The sequence below is a fragment of the Salmo salar genome, chromosome ssa09 (assembly GCF_905237065.1).
Source record: "Salmo salar chromosome ssa09, Ssal_v3.1, whole genome shotgun sequence".
In the NCBI taxonomy this organism is placed as follows: domain Eukaryota; kingdom Metazoa; phylum Chordata; class Actinopteri; order Salmoniformes; family Salmonidae; genus Salmo; species Salmo salar.
The window spans coordinates 88,503,476-88,520,820 of NC_059450.1; the positions used below are offsets into that span (position 1 = coordinate 88,503,476).

The 17,345-nt window shown below is 43.2% G+C and overlaps 1 pseudogene; it reads right to left on the minus strand.

Annotated features, from left to right (window-relative positions):
* Positions 1-17,345, minus strand: part of LOC106612147 (transcription factor COE1-A-like) — a 143,057-nt pseudogene that overhangs the window by 20,093 nt on the left and 105,619 nt on the right.

Here is a 17,345-nt window from a genome sequence, read left to right on the forward strand (position 1 = left end):
CCATGATGGATCACCTGTATACCTCTCCTACTCCTTCTCCTTCTCCTTCTCCTCCCCTTCCTCTTCCTCCCTTCTCCGTGTGTGTGTGTGTGTGTGTGTGTGTGTGTGTGTGTGTGTGTGTGTGTGTGTGTGTGTGTGTGTGTGTGTGTGTGTGTGTGTGTGTGTGTGTGTGTGTGTGTGTGTGTGTGTGTGTGTGTGTGCATGTGCATGTGTATGTATGTGTGTGTGTGTATTGTTGTGTGTATGTATTTGTGTGTGTGTGTACTGACCTTAGGTAGTCTCTCCTGGTCTCCTGGATGTCTGGGGATGACCTTCTGTAACCTCTGGAAGCCGTAATCTATAGTGGGCTCATTCAACGCTATGGAGAGAGGGAGAGAGAGAGAGGGAGAGAGTGATAAAGATAGATGGGGAGAGAGAGAGATTTTTTTTACTTAGTCTTTCTTTAATGAAACATTCTCATGGCATTAAAACCTCACCCCCCCCCTAAAATAAAACACCAAAAATAAATCCTGTACTGCAGTACTGCATACATGTACCATACACACCTTGCGCTCTACCCCTCGAAACAAAACAATACATCAAAATAACCAAAATCTCACCACTTCTACAACCGTATATCCAAAACATCTTCCCCAGCTATACAGACAGTCCCCCTAACACACCATATCTCCTGAAACATCTTCCCCAGCTATACAGACAGTCCCCCTAACACACCATATCTCCTGAAACATCTTCCCCAGCTATACAGACAGTCCCCCTAACACACCATATCTCCTGAAACATCTTCCCCAGCTATACAGACAGTCCCCCTAACACACCATATCTCCTGAAACATCTCCACACTTTTAATCATTTTATAGAACTCAAATTCCACCCTAAGGCGCACAGAGGCCATCCCATTAAAAAGTAATAAAGGGTCTGTTATCTCTCCACCTTTGACCCTGTTCCTCCTTGTTAGCTAAATAGACAACTTTGCCTGAGCAAACAGAAAATTCAACAAAATACATTTGGCCTTCTCCTTATTCAAATACCTGTATCCCATTATAAACATCCCAACAGTAAAACTCACCCCCAACCTCTCACACAGACATTCCAACAGAGACATTAATGGCATTAACTCCCCCAGGCTCGGAGTGTTAAAGTCTAACAAGTCCTCCAGACCCCGTTGCCAGTCCCCAGTCTCTGCCGTCACCTGCAGTGTTGGAAACATTAGTGGTCCCTCCCCCTTTGGCCGCTCAATTACCCCTCTGTCCGACTCAGACAGTGTCTCCTAGGCCTCCTCCAGGAATCTCTCCAGCAGCCTAACACGGAACCCAAACCGGCTGCGTGCGTTCGCCATTGCGTGCCATCGTGCATAAATGTATTTTGTCGCCCCACACCAAACGCGATCACAACATGCAGGTTAAAATATCAAAACAAACTCTAAACCAATTATATTAATTTGGGGAAAGGTCGAAAGCATTAAACATTTATGGCAATTTAGCTAGCTTGCTTGTACTTGCTAGCTAATTTGACCTATTTAGCTAGCTTGCTGTTGCTAGCTAATATGTCCTGGGATATAAACATTGAGTTGTTATTTTACCTGAAATGCACAAGGTCCTCTGCTCCGACAATTAATCCACACATAAAACGGTCAACCGAATCGTTTCTAGTCATCTCTCCTCCTTTCAGGCTTTTTCTTCTCTTGACTTTATATTGCGATTGGCAACTTTCATAAATTAGGTGCATTACCGCCACTGACCTCGTTTGTCTTTCAGTCACCCATGTGGGTATAACCAATGAGGAGATGGCACGTGGGTACCTGCTTCTATAAACCAATGAGGAGATGGGAGAGGCAGAACTTGCAGTGCGATCTGCGTCAGAAATAGAACTGACTTCTATTTTAGCCCTTGGCAACGCAGAAGCTCGTTGGCTCACGCGAGCAATGTGGGTGCAATAATTGAATAATATAGATTTCTAAATTTATTTTGCAACGATCGTGTACGCGACGCGAGCGGTGTAGTCAGCCTGTAAGAGACGTTATTCCTTCTCTCCCAGCAGTCACCCAGCCTTAGTAAACCCGCTGCCATTAGTCGCCTCTGCAGGGTGGCCGACTGAACCGATCTCAAAGGGAAGGCTGGGTTGTGGAAGATAGGCTCCTCCCACACCCACAGCCCAGGCTCCACACCCCCTTCTCATGTGGGCCTTAATAGTTGCCAGGCCCTCAGCACCGGAGAGTAAAAGTCTGAGAGACCTGCTGTACTCAGCCTCTCCAGCTTCATGAGGAACAGCTGCCGGTCCAAAACTAATCTGTCAGCTCTCCTCAGCATTGCCATGTTGGTTCCCTCCAGTCAGCATCAGTATGGTACAGCAGTCTCTGCGCCACCTTTAGTCTGAAAGCAGCTACCCTGCTCTTCAGTTCTATCAGGCTCTGTCCTCCTTCGTGGACGGACGTGTACAACACTGTCGTCCTCAGCCAGTGATGGCCCGACCAGAACAAATCCACCAGCTTGCGCTGCAGGTCTGTGTGTGTGTGTGTGTATGACACATGGGACCGGAGCCACCTCCACCTGGCCAGTCTAGACACCATTGCCTGTGACAGCCCCTCCCAGTTCTTCCTGACCCACCTCTCCAAGCCCAGGTACACCCTCCAAATTTTAAGCCCTTCACAACCCCACTGCAAACCCCCTGGAAGCAGAGGGGCCTAACCCCCCATGCCCCACATAACAGAGCTTTGCTCTTGCCCCAGTTTACCTTAGCTGACGAAGCTCCCTCGTACACCTTCAGACTAGTCTCTAGTGCCTGCATATCCTGCATATCCTGACCATCACAGAAATGTCATCTGCATACGCTGACACTGCTATGCCTGTCAACACACCCATGCCTATCCAATACACTCCATGCTGTCTCCGGCGTAGCAGGCCCAAAAAAAGCTCAATGGCAAGTGTATATAGCCCGCGTGATATGCAACTTTTCAGGGAAGTAAGGAACCAATATACACAGGCAGTTAGGAAAGCAAAGGCTAGCTTTTCAAACAGAAATTTGCATCCTGTATCACAAACTCCAAAAAGTTAATGGAGAATAAGAGCACCTCCTCCCAGCTGCCCACTGCACTGAGGCTAGGAAACACTGTCACCACTGATAAATCCACGATAATTGACAATTTCAATAAGCATTTTTATTCGGCTGGCCATGCTTTCCACCTGGCTACCCCTACCCCGGTCAACAGCCCTGCACCCTCCACAGCAACTTGCCCAAGCCTCCAATCTGGAGCCCAACAAATCAGCCGGGCTAGACAATCTGGACCCTCCCTTTCTAAAATTATCCGCCAAAATTGTTGCAACCCCTATTACTAGCCTCTCTTTCGTATCGTCTGAGATCCCCAAAGATTGGAAAGCTGTCGCGGTCATCCCCCTATTCAAAGGGGGAGACACTCTAGACTCAAAACTGCTACAGACCTATATCTATCCTGTGCAGCCATCTTCATTGACCTGGCCAAGGGTTTTGACTCTGTCAATCACCACATTCTTATCGGCAGACTCAACAGCCTTGGTTTCTCAAATGACTGCCTCGACTGGTTCACCAACTACTTCTCAGACAGAGTTCAGTGTGTCAAATCGGAGGGCCTGTTGTCTGGACCTCTGGCAGTCTCTATGGCCAACTCTTTTCTCTGTATACATCAATGATATCGCTCTTGCTGCTGGTGATTCTCTGATCCACCTCTACGCAGACGACACCATTCTGTATACATCTGGCCCTTCTTTAACCTGTTAGGGCTAGGGGGCAGTATTTGCACGGCTGGATAAAAAAAATGTACCCGATTTAATCTGGTTACTAATCCTACCCAGTAACTAGAATATGCATATACTTATTATATATGGATAGAAAACACTCTAAAGTTTCTAAAACTGTTTGAATGGTGTCTGTGAGTATAACAGAACTCATTTGGCAGGCAAAACCCTGAGACATTTTCTGACAGGAAGTGGATACCTGATGTGTTGTATTACCTTTAAACCTATGCCATTGAAAAACACAGGGGCTGAGGAATATTTTGGCACTTCCTATTGCTTCCACTAGATGTCACCAGCCTTTACAAAGTGTTTTGAGTCTTCTGGAGGGAGATCTGACCGAACAAGAGCCATGGAACGATGATGGCCCATTAGACACCTGGCGCGCGAGTTCATGTTGGGTACCCTCGTTCCAATACGTTATAAAAGAGTATGCATTCGTCCACCTTGAATATTATTCATGTTCTGGTTAAAAAAGGCCCTAATGATTTATGCTATACAACGTTTGACATGTTTGAACGAACGTAAATATATTTTTTCCCCTCGTTCATGACGAGAAGTCCGGCTGGCTTAGATCATGTGCTAACAAGACGGAGATTTTTGGACATAAATGATGAGCTTTTTTGAACAAAACTACATTCGTTATGGACCTGTGATACCTGGAAGTGACATCTGATGAAGAGAATCAAAGGTAATGGATTATTTACATAGTATTTTCGATTTTAGATCTCCCCAACATGACGTCTAGTCTGTATCGCAACGCGTATTTTTCTGGGCGCAGATTATTGCAAAGTGTGATTTCCCAGTAAGGTTATTTTTAAATCTGGCAAGTTGATTGCGTTCAAGAGATGTAAATCTATAATTCTTTAAATGACAATATAATATTTTACCAATGTTTTCTAATTTTAATTATTTAATTTGTGGTGTTGACTTGACTGCCGGTTATTGGAGGGAAACGATTTCCTCAACATCAATGCCATAGTAAAACGCTGTTTTTGGATATAAATATGAACTTGATAGAACTAAAAATGCATGCATTGTCTAACATAATGTCCTAGGAGTGTCATCTGATGGAGATTGTAAAAGGTTAGTGCATCATTTTAGCTGGTTTTATGGTTTTGGTGACCCTGTCTTTGAATTGACAAAACATTACACACAACTCTTGTAAATGTACTGTCCTAACATACTCTAAATTTATGCTTTCGCCGTAAAACCTTTTTGAAATCGTAAAACGTGGTTAGATTAAGGAGATGTTTATCTTTCAAAGGGTGTAAAATAGTTGTATGTTTGAAAAATTTGAATTTTGACATTTATTTGGATTCAAATTTGCCGCTCTTGAAATGCACCTGCTGTTGATGGAGTGCACCACGGGTGGGACGCTAGCGTCCCACCTAGCCCATAGAGGTTAACTAACTTCCAGACGAACTTCAATGCCATACAACACTCCTTCAGTGGCCTCCAACTGCTCTTAAATGCAAGTAAAACTAAATGCATACTCTTCAACCGATCGCTGCCCGTACCTGCCCGCCCGACCAGCATCACTACTCTGGACGGTTCTGACTTAGAATATGTGGACAACTACAAATACCTAGGTGTCTGGTTAGACTGTAAACTCTCCTTCCAGACTCACATTAAGCATCTCCAATCCAAAATGAAATCTAGAATCAGCTTCCTCTTTCACAACGAAGCATCCTTCTGTAAAGGAGTGTGTAACTGGCTGCAGGGAAGTCAGGCGCAGGAGAGCAGAAATGGGTAGCAAACAGAGCCCTTTATTGAGGCAAACAAAACACGCCACTCAGAAAATTAAACACACAAGGGTTACAATAACCCGGCGCAAACCAGCCTGGAGTACACATACATTTACACATAACAATTCCACACACAGACATGGGGGGAAACAGAGGGTTATATGCAAGACGAGTAATGAGGGAATGCAAACCAGGTGTGCGGGAAAACGAGACAAAACAAATGGAAAATGAAAGGTGGATCGGCGATGGCTAGAAGACCAGTGACGTCGACCGCCGAACGCCGCTCGAACAAGGAGAGGGACCGACCTCGGCGGAAGTCGTGACACCTTCACTCATGCTGCCAAACATACCCTCGTAAAACTGACTATCCAACCGATCCTAGACTTCGACGATGTCATTTACAAAATAGCCTCCAACACTCCACCCAGCAAATTGGATGCAGTCTATCACGGTGCCATCTGTTTTGTCACCAAAGCCCCATATCCTGTTTGCGATAGGGGGCAGTATTTTCACATTCGGATGAAAAGCGTGCCCAGAGTAAACTGCCTGCTACTCAGGCCCAGAAGCTAAGATATGGATATTATTAGTAGATTTGAACAGAAAACACTGAAGTTTCTAAAACTGTTTGAATAATGTCTGTGAGTATAACAGAACTCATATGGCAGGCGAAAACCTGAGAACAATCCAACCAGGAAGTGGGAAATCTGAGGTTTGTAGTTTTTCAAGTGATTGCCTATCCAATATACAGTGTCTATGGGGTCATATTGCACTTCCTAAGGCTTCCACTAGATGTCAACAGTCTTTAGAACGTTGTTTCAGGCTTCTACTGTGAAGGGGGAGAAAATAAGAGCTGTTTGAATCAGGGGTCTGGCAGAATGCCATGAGCTAAGTCTCGTGCGCGGCCGTCAGCGCGAGCTGCGTTCCCTTTCCTTTCTAAAGACAAAGGAATTGTCCGGTTGGAATATTATTGAAGATTTATGATAAAATCGTCCTAAAGATTGATTCTATACATCGTTTGACATGTTTTTACGAACTGTAATGGAACTTTTTTGACTTTTCGTCTGAACTTAGTGCTCGCGCACTGTGCATTTGGATTAGTGAACTGAACGTGCAAACAAAAAGGAGGTATTTGGACATAAATATGGACTTTATCGAAACAAAACAAACATTTATTGTGGAATTGGGATTCCTGGGAGTGCATTCCGATGAAGATCATCAAAGGTAAGTGAATATTTATAATGCTATTTCTGACTTTTGTTGACTCCACAACATGGCGGGTATCTGTATGGCTTGTTTTGGTGGCTGAGCACTGTGCTCAGATTATTGCAAGGTGTGCTTTTGCCGTAAAGCTTTTTTGAAATCTGACACAGTGGTTGCATTAAGGAGAAGTTTATCTTTAATTCTCTGCATAACACTTGTATCTTTCATCAACGTTTATGATGAGTATTTCTGTAAATTGGTGTGGCTCTCTGCAAAATCACCGGATGTTTTATAGGCAAAACATTACTGAACATAACGCACCAATGTAAACTGAGATTTTTGGATATAAATATGAACTTTATCGAACAAAACATACATGTATTGTGTAACATGAAGTCCTATGACTGCCATCTGATGAAAATCATCAAAGGTTAGTGATTAATTTTATCTCTATTTCTGCTTTTTGTGACTCCTCTCTTTGGCTGGAAAATGGCTGAATGTTTTTTTGTGACTAGGCGCTGACCTAACATAATCACAAGGTATGCTTTCGCCATAAAGCCTTTTTGAAATCGGACACTGTGGTTGGATTAACAAGAAGTTAAGTTTTAATTTGGTGTATTGCACTTGTGATTGTATGAAAGTTAAATATTTCAAATAATTGTTTTTGAATTTAGTGCTCTGCCATTTCACCGGATATTGTCGAGGGGTTCCGCCTAGCCATAACAGGATATACTACCCACCACTGCGACCTGTATGCTCTCGTTGGCTGGCCCTCACTTCATATTCGTCGCAAAACACACTGCCTCCAGGTCATCTATAAGTCTTTGCTTGGTAAAGCCCCGCCTTATTTCAGCTCACTGGTCACCATAGCAGCACCCACCCGTAGCACGCGCTCCAGCAGGTATATTTCACTGGTCACCCCCAAAGCCAATTCCTCATTTGGCCTCATTCCTTCCAGTTCTCTGCTGCCAATGATTGGAACGAACAGCAAAAATCAGCCTCGTCATCATCCTCTTCCTCAGACTCACTTTCCTCCTCATCTCCATCTCCCATCCTGATCACCTGCCCTTCCTCTCTGGTCAGGGCCTCCCCCCCAGCACCAGGCAAAGGTTCCTTGGTGCCTTTGACCACCCCAGCCTCTCCCTTCCCACCTCCTTTCTTCTCCCCCTTTTTCCTTTTCCACTTGACACCCTCCTCCTCCCCCTAGTCTCTTACATTTCCCCACTATACTCTCCTCATCCACTAGCATAACCTGACTAATCTCTAGCCTAACTAGGCCCAGCCTCATCTACACCACCATCCCTGGCATGACTAGGCCCAGCCTCTGCTGCCTGTGTCTCATTGCCCCCTGTACGTTGACCTCAGTTTACCCCACGGGCACTTGTACCCTCACCTTGTCTACGGCCTTTATGTGGGCACGCAAAGCTCTTATACCCCAAATCCTCAATATTCCACTAGCAATGAGTCTACCCACCAAATTTGCTCTTTTCATGAACACAACCAGAGCTTTGTTCATTCTGGAAGCGGAATGTATAAATTTAGCTCCTACCTGTTCACCAACTGCAAGCAGAACCTCCTCCACTTTAACCTGTCTGGGCTAGGAGGCAGTATTTTCACGGCTGGATAAAAATGTACCCGATTTAAACTGGTTACTACTCTTGCCCAGAAATGAGAATATGCATATTATTAGTAGATTTGGATAGAAAACACTCTGAAGTGTCTAAAACTGTTTGAATGGTGTCTGTGAGTATAACAGAACTTATATGGCAGGCAAAAACCAGAGAAAAATCTAAGCAGGAAGTGGAAAGTCTGAGAATTGTAGTTCTTCTTTTGATTCTCTATCGAAGCTACAGTGTCTGTGGGGTGATGTTGCACTTCCTAAGGCTTCCATTGGCTGTCTAAAGCCTTCAGAAAGTGGTTTGAGCATTTTCCTGTCACCTTCTTTTTCTTCTTGAATGAATATGCTACTGTCCTGTTGGAATATTATCGCAATTTTACGTTAAAAATACCATAAAGATTGATTTTAAACAGCGTTTCACATGCTTCTAAGTACGGTAATGGAACATTTAGACTTTTCGACTCTCGTTCCGCGCTCATGCGTTATGCCTTTGGATAAGTGATCTGTACGCACGAACAAATGGAGGTATTTGTACTTAAATATGGATTATTTCTTGTGGAAGTAGCAGTCCTGGGAGTGCATTCTGACGAAGATCAGCAAAGGTAATACAATATTTCTAATACTAATTCTGAGTTTAGGTTGCCCGGAATTTGGCGGGTGTCTGAATAGCTCACCGTGATGGCTGAGCTATGTACTCAGAATATTGAAAAATGTGCTTTCTCCGTAAAGCTATTTTAAAATCTGACACAGCGGTTGCATCCAGTGGTAGTCCATCTATAATTCTTTAAATAATTGTTATATATTTTGTCAACGTTTATGATGAGTATTTTTGTAAATTGATGTGCACATTCAACGAACGTTTTGGTGGGAATACATTTTCTGAACATCACACGCCAATGTAAAATGGGGTTTTTGGATATAAATATGAACTTTATCGAACAAAACATACATGTATTGTGTAACATAATGTCCTAGGAGTGTCATCTGCTGAAGATCGTCAAAGGTTAGTGCTTCATTTAGCTGTGTTTTGGGTTTTATTGACACATGTCCTTGCTTAGAAAATGGCTGTGTGATTATTTTTGTCTATGTACTCTCCTAACATAATCTAATGTTTTGCTTTCGCTGTAAAGCCTTTTTGAAATCGGACAATGTGTTTACATCAAGGAGAAGTGTATTTTTAAAATGGTGTAAAATAGTTGTATGTTTGAGAAAGTTGAATTATGACTTTTTGTTGTTTTTGAATTTGCCGCCCTGATATTTCACTGGCGTGTCCCACCTAGCCCATAGAAGTTAAACAATGCCACTTATATAATGTTTACATACCCTACATTACTCATCTCATATGTATATACTGTACTCTATACCATCTACTGCATCTTGCCTATGCCGTTCGGCCATCGCTCATTCATATATTATATTTATATTTTTATTCATTCCTTTACACTTGTGTTTTATAAGGTAGTTGTTGTGAAATTGTTAGGTTAGATTACTTGTTAGATGTTACTGCATGGTCGGAACTAGAATCACAAGCATTTCGCTACACTCACATTAACATCTGCTAACCATGTGTATGTGACAAATAAAATTTGATTTGATTTGACATGCAAAACAAGATTTCACCAAATGGGACAAACTGTCACACCCTGTCATGGGCGTCGTAAGGATTGGACCAAGGCGCAGCGGGTATAGTGATCATCTTCTTAATTTACTTAAAGAAGACACTTTAACAAAACGTCGAAACAGTTCCGTAAGGCAACACAGGCTATACATGAAAACATCCACCCACAAAACACAAGTGAAACAAACCCCAACTAAATATGGCCTCCAATTAGAGGCAACGACAACCCGCTCCCTCTAATTGGAGGTCCTACCAAAACCCCAACATAGAAATAGAAAACTAGATTTAAACATAGAAATAGAAAACATAGAACCTAAACCAAAAACACTGAAACACACAAAACAAACATCCCCTGCCACGCCCTGACCAAACTACAATGACAAATAACCCCTTTTACTGGTCACCTGTCTTTGTGATTGTCTCCACCCCCCTCCAGGTGTCGCCCATCTTCCCCATTATCTCCTGTGTATTTATACCTGTGTTCTCTGTCTGTCAGTTCATTTTGTTTTGTCAAGCCTACCAGAGTTTTTCCCCTCTGTTTCTGTCTCTCAATTGTTCCTGTTTTCTAGTTTCCCGGTTTTGACCTTTTCTGCCTGCCCTGAGCCTGCCTGACATCCTGTTCCTTGCCCCACCTATCTGGATTACTGACCTCTGCCTACCCTGAACCTGCCTGCCGTCCTGTACCTTTGCCCCACCTATCTGCATTACTGACCTCTGCCTACACTGAGCCTGCCTGCCGTCCTGTACCTTTGCTCCACCTATCTGGATTACTGACCTCTGCCTGACCTGACCCTGAACCTGCCTGCCGTCCTGTACCTTTGCCCCACCTATCTGGATTACTGACCTCTGCCTACCCTGAGCCTGCCTGCCGTCCTGTACCTTTGCTCCACCTATCTGGATTACTGACCTCTGCCTACCCTGAACCTGCCTGCCGTCCTGTACCTTTGCCCCACCTATCTGGATTACTGACCTCTGCCTACCCTGAGCCTGCCTGCCGTCCTGTACCTTTGCCCCACCTATCTGGATTACTGACCCCTGCCTGCCCTTGACCTGTCTTTTGCCTGCCCCTGTTGGAGTAATAAACTGTTGTTACTTTGACGTTGTCTGCATCTGGGTCTCACCTGAAATGTGATAAAACACCCCATTGAAACCCTGTATGCAGAGATCTGTAAGATTCTGTAAGTCTAAGCCCTGCAATACCAAGAGCTGAGCAAAGAAAACAGTCTCCTCATCCAGCTGGTCCTGGGGCTGAGTTCACAAACCTGTTCCACTAACACACTGAAGGCCTCAGGACCAGAACATCCAATCAATCAGAATAAACAAATTATAACACAGTCAAAACAAAATGACATTGCTTATTGGGAAACACAAGCACAAAGCAAAATGCAGTGCTATCTGGCCCTAAATCAACAGTACACCGTGACTAACTATTTGACCATGGTTACTGATCAAAACCTTGACAAAGTACAGGCTCAGTGAGAAGGGTAGACACAGGAAAACCTGTCTCCCTGTAGAGGAAAGGCGGTGCAACCCTTATTCAAGGTTTCAAAGACCTCTCTGATGAGGATAGGCTACCTGTCCTGTTGGGGGAGGACGCAGAGAGCTGTGGGTTGGCAGCGCACTACATTGCTGCCTGCCATAAGTTGAGGGACAGTGTCTGACAGACCAACCAACCTGCACATGTCCTCTATGCTTATTGTTATTTTTCAATGGTTATTTTGACCCTTGGTTATTGTTGTTACTGTTGTCCCGTTGACAATTTTGATTATTATTATTTTAATATTGTAAATATCCAAAGTAAGCTTTGGCAAAATGTACAATGTTACGTCATGCCAATAAGGCCAATTGAATTGAATTGAGAGAGAGACAGAGAGGAGTGATTCAGTACAGTAATGCAATTCAATTTCAATTCAAAGGGCTTTATTGGCATGGGAAACATATGTTAACATTGCCAAAGCAAATGAAGTAGATAATACAGTCACAGTCAGCAGCCTTAGCGGTTAATAAACTGCACCAGAGATGAGATAGAAAGTGTGTGTGTGTCCTGTGGTCTCTCTAACAATGTTGTTCACATGTGCTGATCAACAACTAATATAAGTAATTACACAGCTTGGTCTCACTATCCCAGAGAGTATATCACTATAGGAACACATTCCTCTATTCTCTATTCATCTATTCTCTATTCCTCTATTCTCTTCTCTCTTCCTATATACCTCTATTCTCCATTCCTCTATTCTGTATTCCTCTATTCTCTATATCCTCTATTCTCATTTCCTCTATTCCTCTATACCTCTAGCCTCTATTCCTGTCATGGCTGTCTGAAGAATCGGACCAAAGCGCAGCATGTGTATCGTTCCACATATTCTTTATTTTAACTTTGAAACTATGCAAGACATATAAATAGACTAATAAACAAAACAACAAACCGTGAGAAAGCGGTGCAACATACACTAACTCAAAACAATCTCCACAAAAACAGGTGGGAAAAACAACTACTTAAGTATGATCTCCAATTAGAGCCAACGATGACCAGCTGCCTCTAATTGGAGATCATCCCAAACAAACCTAACATAGAAATACCAAAACTATAACAAAACAACCTAGAAAATCTAAACTAGAATACCCCCCCCCCCCCTGTCACGCCCTGACCTACTCTACCATAGAAAAGAACAGCTTTCTATGGTCAGGACGTGACAATTCCTCTATTCATCTATACCTCTATCCTCTATACCTCTATTCCTTTATTACTCTATTCCTCTATTTCTCTATTCTCATTTCCTCTATTCCTCTATTCCTCTATATCTCTATCCTCTATACCTCTATTCCTCTATTACTCTATTCCTCTATTTCTCTATTCTCATTTCCTCTATTCCTCTATTCCTCTATACGTCTATTCCTCTATACCTCTACTCTCTATTCCTCTATTCCTGTGAACAGCCTCTGTGTGTGTGTCTCTCTCTGCTTACCATCTGTAGGCCCCGTAGGCCCCAGCCAGGGTATTTTCTGAGGGTGCAAGCCCAACTCGCCTCCCTTCTGAGGAGACAGCCTTACCCACCGGACCCCAGAAACAAGCCCTTGGAGAGCTGGTGGAGAAGCTTGCTCCTGCAGGCCTGCCAGGCTCTTTATGATAGACTCCCAGATAAAATACAGATGTACAGTGCCTTGCAAAAATATTCATCCCCCTTGGCATTTTCCCTATTTTATCGCATTACAACCTGTAATTTAAATTGATTTTTTATTTGGATTTCATGTAATGGACATACAGAAAATAGTACAAATTTGTGAAGTGAAAGGCAAGGAGAGCATTAATCAGAGAGGCAACAAAGAGAGCAAAGATAACCCTGAAGGAGCTGCAAAGCTCCACAGCAGAGATTGGAGTATCTGTCCATAGGACCACTTTAAGCCGTACACTCCACAGCTGGGCTTTACGGAAGAGTGGTCAGAAAAAAAGCCATTGCTTAAAACTCTTTAGGGATAGGGGGCAGCATTGGGAAGTTTGGATGAAAAGCGTGCATTGAGTAAACTGCCTGTTACTCAGGCCCAGAAGCTAGAATATGCATACAATTAGTAGATTTGGATAGAAAACACTGTAAAGTTTCCAAATCTGTTAAAATAATGTCTGTGAGTATAACAGAACTCATATCGCAGGCGAAAACCCGAGAAAAATCCAACCAGGAAGTGGGAATTCTGAGGTTTGTAGTTTAAGTGAATGCCTATCGAATATCCAGTGTCGGTGGGGTCAGATTGCACTTCCTAAGGCTTCCACTAGATGTCAACAGTCTTTAGAAGTTGTTTCAGGCTTCTATTGTGAAAGGGGAGTGAATAAGAGCACTCTAAGCAGATGGCCCAGGTGAAAGCCTTTAGTCATGCGCGTGGCCGTGAGCGCGAGCTCCGTTCCCTTTCCTTTCTAATGAAAACAGTATTGTCCGGTTGAAACATTATTGAATATTTATGATAAAAACACCCTAAGGATTGATTAGAAACATTGTTTGACATGTTTCTACGAACTAAAATTGAACATTTTTGACTTTTCGTCTAGACTTTGTGCCTGCGCTTTGTGCATTTAGATTACTGGACTAAATGCGCGAACAAAAATGAGGTATATGGACATAAAGATGAACTTTATCGAACAAAACAAACATTTATTGTCTAACATGGAGACCTGGGAGTGCCATCAGATGAAGATCATCAAAGGTAAGTGAATAATGTTAATGCTACTTCTGACTTTTGTGACACCTCTCCTTCGTTGGAAAATGGCTGTATGGTTTTTGTGGTTAGGCACTAACCTAACATAATCGCATGGTGTGCTTTCACTGTAAAGCCTTTTTGAAATCGGACACTGTGGTTGGATTAACGAGAAGTTTATCTTTAAAATGGTGTATAATACTTGTATGTTTGAGGAATTTTAATTATGAGATTTCTGTTGTTTGAATTTGGCGCCCTGCAATTTCACTGGCTGTAGGCCAAGTGTTCCGCTAGCGGAACCCCCTTCCCAGAAAGGTTAAAGAAAAAAATAAGCTAACACGTTTGGTGTTCGCCAAAAGGCATGTGGGAGACTCCACAAGCATATGGAAGAAGGTACTCGGTCAGATGAGACTAAAATTGAGCTTTTATGCCATCAAGGAAAACAATATATCTGGCGCAAACCCAACACCTCTCATCACCCCGAGAAAACCATCCCCACTGTGAAGCATGGTGGTGGCAGCATCATGCTGTGGGGATATTTTTCATCGGCAGGAACTGGGAAACTGTTCAGAATTGAAGAAATGATGGATGGCGCTAAATACAGGGAAATTCTTGAGGGTGACCTGTTTCAGTCTTCCTGAGATTTGAGACTGGGACAGAGGTTCACTATCCAGCAGGACAATGACCCTAAGCATATTGCTAAAGCAACGCTTGAGTGGTTTAAGGGGAATCATTTAAATGTCTTGGAATGGTCTAGTCAAAACCCAGACCTCAATCCAATTGAGAATCTGTGCTATGACTTACAGATTGCTGTACACCAGCGGAATCCATCCTACTTGAAAGAGCTGGAGCAGTTTTGACTTGAAGAATGGGCAAAAATCCTAGTGGATAGATGTGCCAAGCTTATAGAGACATGCCCCAAGAGACTTGCAGCTGTAATTGCTGCCAAACGTGGTTCTACAAAGTATTGACTTTGGGGGGGTGAATAGTTATGCTCGCTCAAGTTTTCTGTTTTTTTTTCTTATTTCTTGTTTGTTTCACAATAAAAATATTTTTCATCTTCAAAATGGTGGGCATGTTGTGTAAATCAAATGATACAAACCCCCCCAAAATCCATTTTAATTCCAGGTTGTAAGGCAACAAAATAGGAAAAATGCTAAGGGGGTGAATATTTTCGCAAGCCACTGTACAATAAAGTGTCTGAGTGTGGATCATCTCCCTCTCTCTCTGTCGCATGATCTCTGTATATAGCCTTGCTAATGTTATTCTACAGCTGTTGTTTTATTATTTGTTACTTCTATTTCTTATTTTTTACTCATCAATTATTATTATTATTTTTTACTTAGCAGGTATTTTTCTTAAAACTGCATTATAAGTGAGCATTTCACTGTAAGGTCTACACCTGTAGAATTCGGCGCATGTGACAAACAATTTGATTTGATTTGATTCTCTCTTTCTCCCTCTCCAATGATATGGACAGAGAGAAAGAAAAATAAGTCACATGAAGAGAGAGGTTGACCATGGCATAGGCAAATGGGAGCCTGGAGAGATATACTGAGAAAAGAGGGAGTTGAGAGAGAGACTAGGTCATAGTGAAACATCAGTATAGGCCAGTTAAGGATATGAATCACGCCAAAACAATGAGAAGATCACATCTTCAAATATTACTGAACAATAATAGTTGACATAATTTTGTCTCCTCTGACCCCTTTAAGTCGTAAATAGGATTCAGACTAGGATTAGTCCTGTGTGCTTATTGCCCTAACCAGCTGAGGGTCTATGATTTTTCACAAGATATTATGACGCAGGATATGTCGCAACACAGCCTTTTAGATATGAAAATCTACGTAGTCTGTCTGTCTGTGTGTCTGTGTGTGAAAGAGAGCAAGATAGAGAGAGAGAGCAAGATAGAGAGAGAGGGCAAGATAGAGAGAGATAGAGGGCAAGACAGACAGAGAGAGAGATAGGGCAAGTTAGAGAGAGAGACAGAGGGGGCAAGATAGAGAGAGAGACGCATTAATCACGTCACTCTCCAAAAAGACCCAATCCTAACCAGTAAACATGAAAACATCATTAACTTTATAATCAGCAACGGTAGGGATTCACCTCCCAATCAACTCGATCAGCTCCATCATCAGGATCAATACATATGGAAGTTTCATGAAGCCACATCCACATCCACACCACCATCCATAATGCTTCATATTTAACTGGAATAGATGGTAGGAAATTAGTTAGGGAGGGAAGAGGAAGAGGAGGAGAGGGGAGAGTATGAGTTAGGGAGGGACGGAGGAGAGGGGAGAGTATGTATGAGTTAGGGAGGGAGGGAGGAGAAGAGGGGAGAGTATGTATGAATTAGGGAGGGAGGGAGGAGAAGAGGGGAGAGTATGTATGAGTTGGGGGGAGGAGCGGGGAGAGAATGTATGAGTTAGGGAGGGAGGAGGAGGAGCGGGGAGAGCATGTATGAGTTAGGGAGGGAGGAGTAGAGGGGAGAGTATGAGTTAGGGAGGGAGGAGTAGAGGGGAGAGTATGAGTTAGGGAGGGAGGAGTAGAGGGGAGAGCATGTATGAGTTAGGGAGGGAAGAGGGGGAGCGGGGAGAGCATGTATGAGTTAGGGAGGGAGGAGTAGAGGGGAGAGTATTAGGGAGGGGGGAGGAGGAGTGGGGAGAGAATGTATGAGTTAGGGCAGGATGGAGGAAGAGAAGGGAGAGTATGAGTTAGGGAGGGATGATGATGATGCTCTCAACCCTTTTCTCTCTCTCTCTCTCTCTCTCTCTCTCTCTCTCTCTCTCTCTCTCTCTCTCTCAATACCTTCATAAGCCATTCTCTTCTCCTTTCCCTCCCTTCCTCCCGCCTTCTGTTCTCCAGTGTTCAGGTGGGAACTCATGATAGCTGGCTAAGGATCGATTCAGCCACTGGAGGTTCAATAGTATTACTGCTTCATTCTTCACACATACACACACACGCACGCGTGCATGCACACACACACACTCACTCACTCACTCACACACACACACTGACCCTTCCCCCAACCTAAATCAATTCCATACAATCTTGTTTTGATCCATTTCTCCGGTGATTGAGTTTATTTGGAGGATCAGACAGACTAAATTACACATAACTTGAACATGTCAAGAGGATAAAACATCAGGAAATTCAGACCCATAGAATGGATTGCTTATTTTTTATAAAGGAAAGCCTGCCTGCTT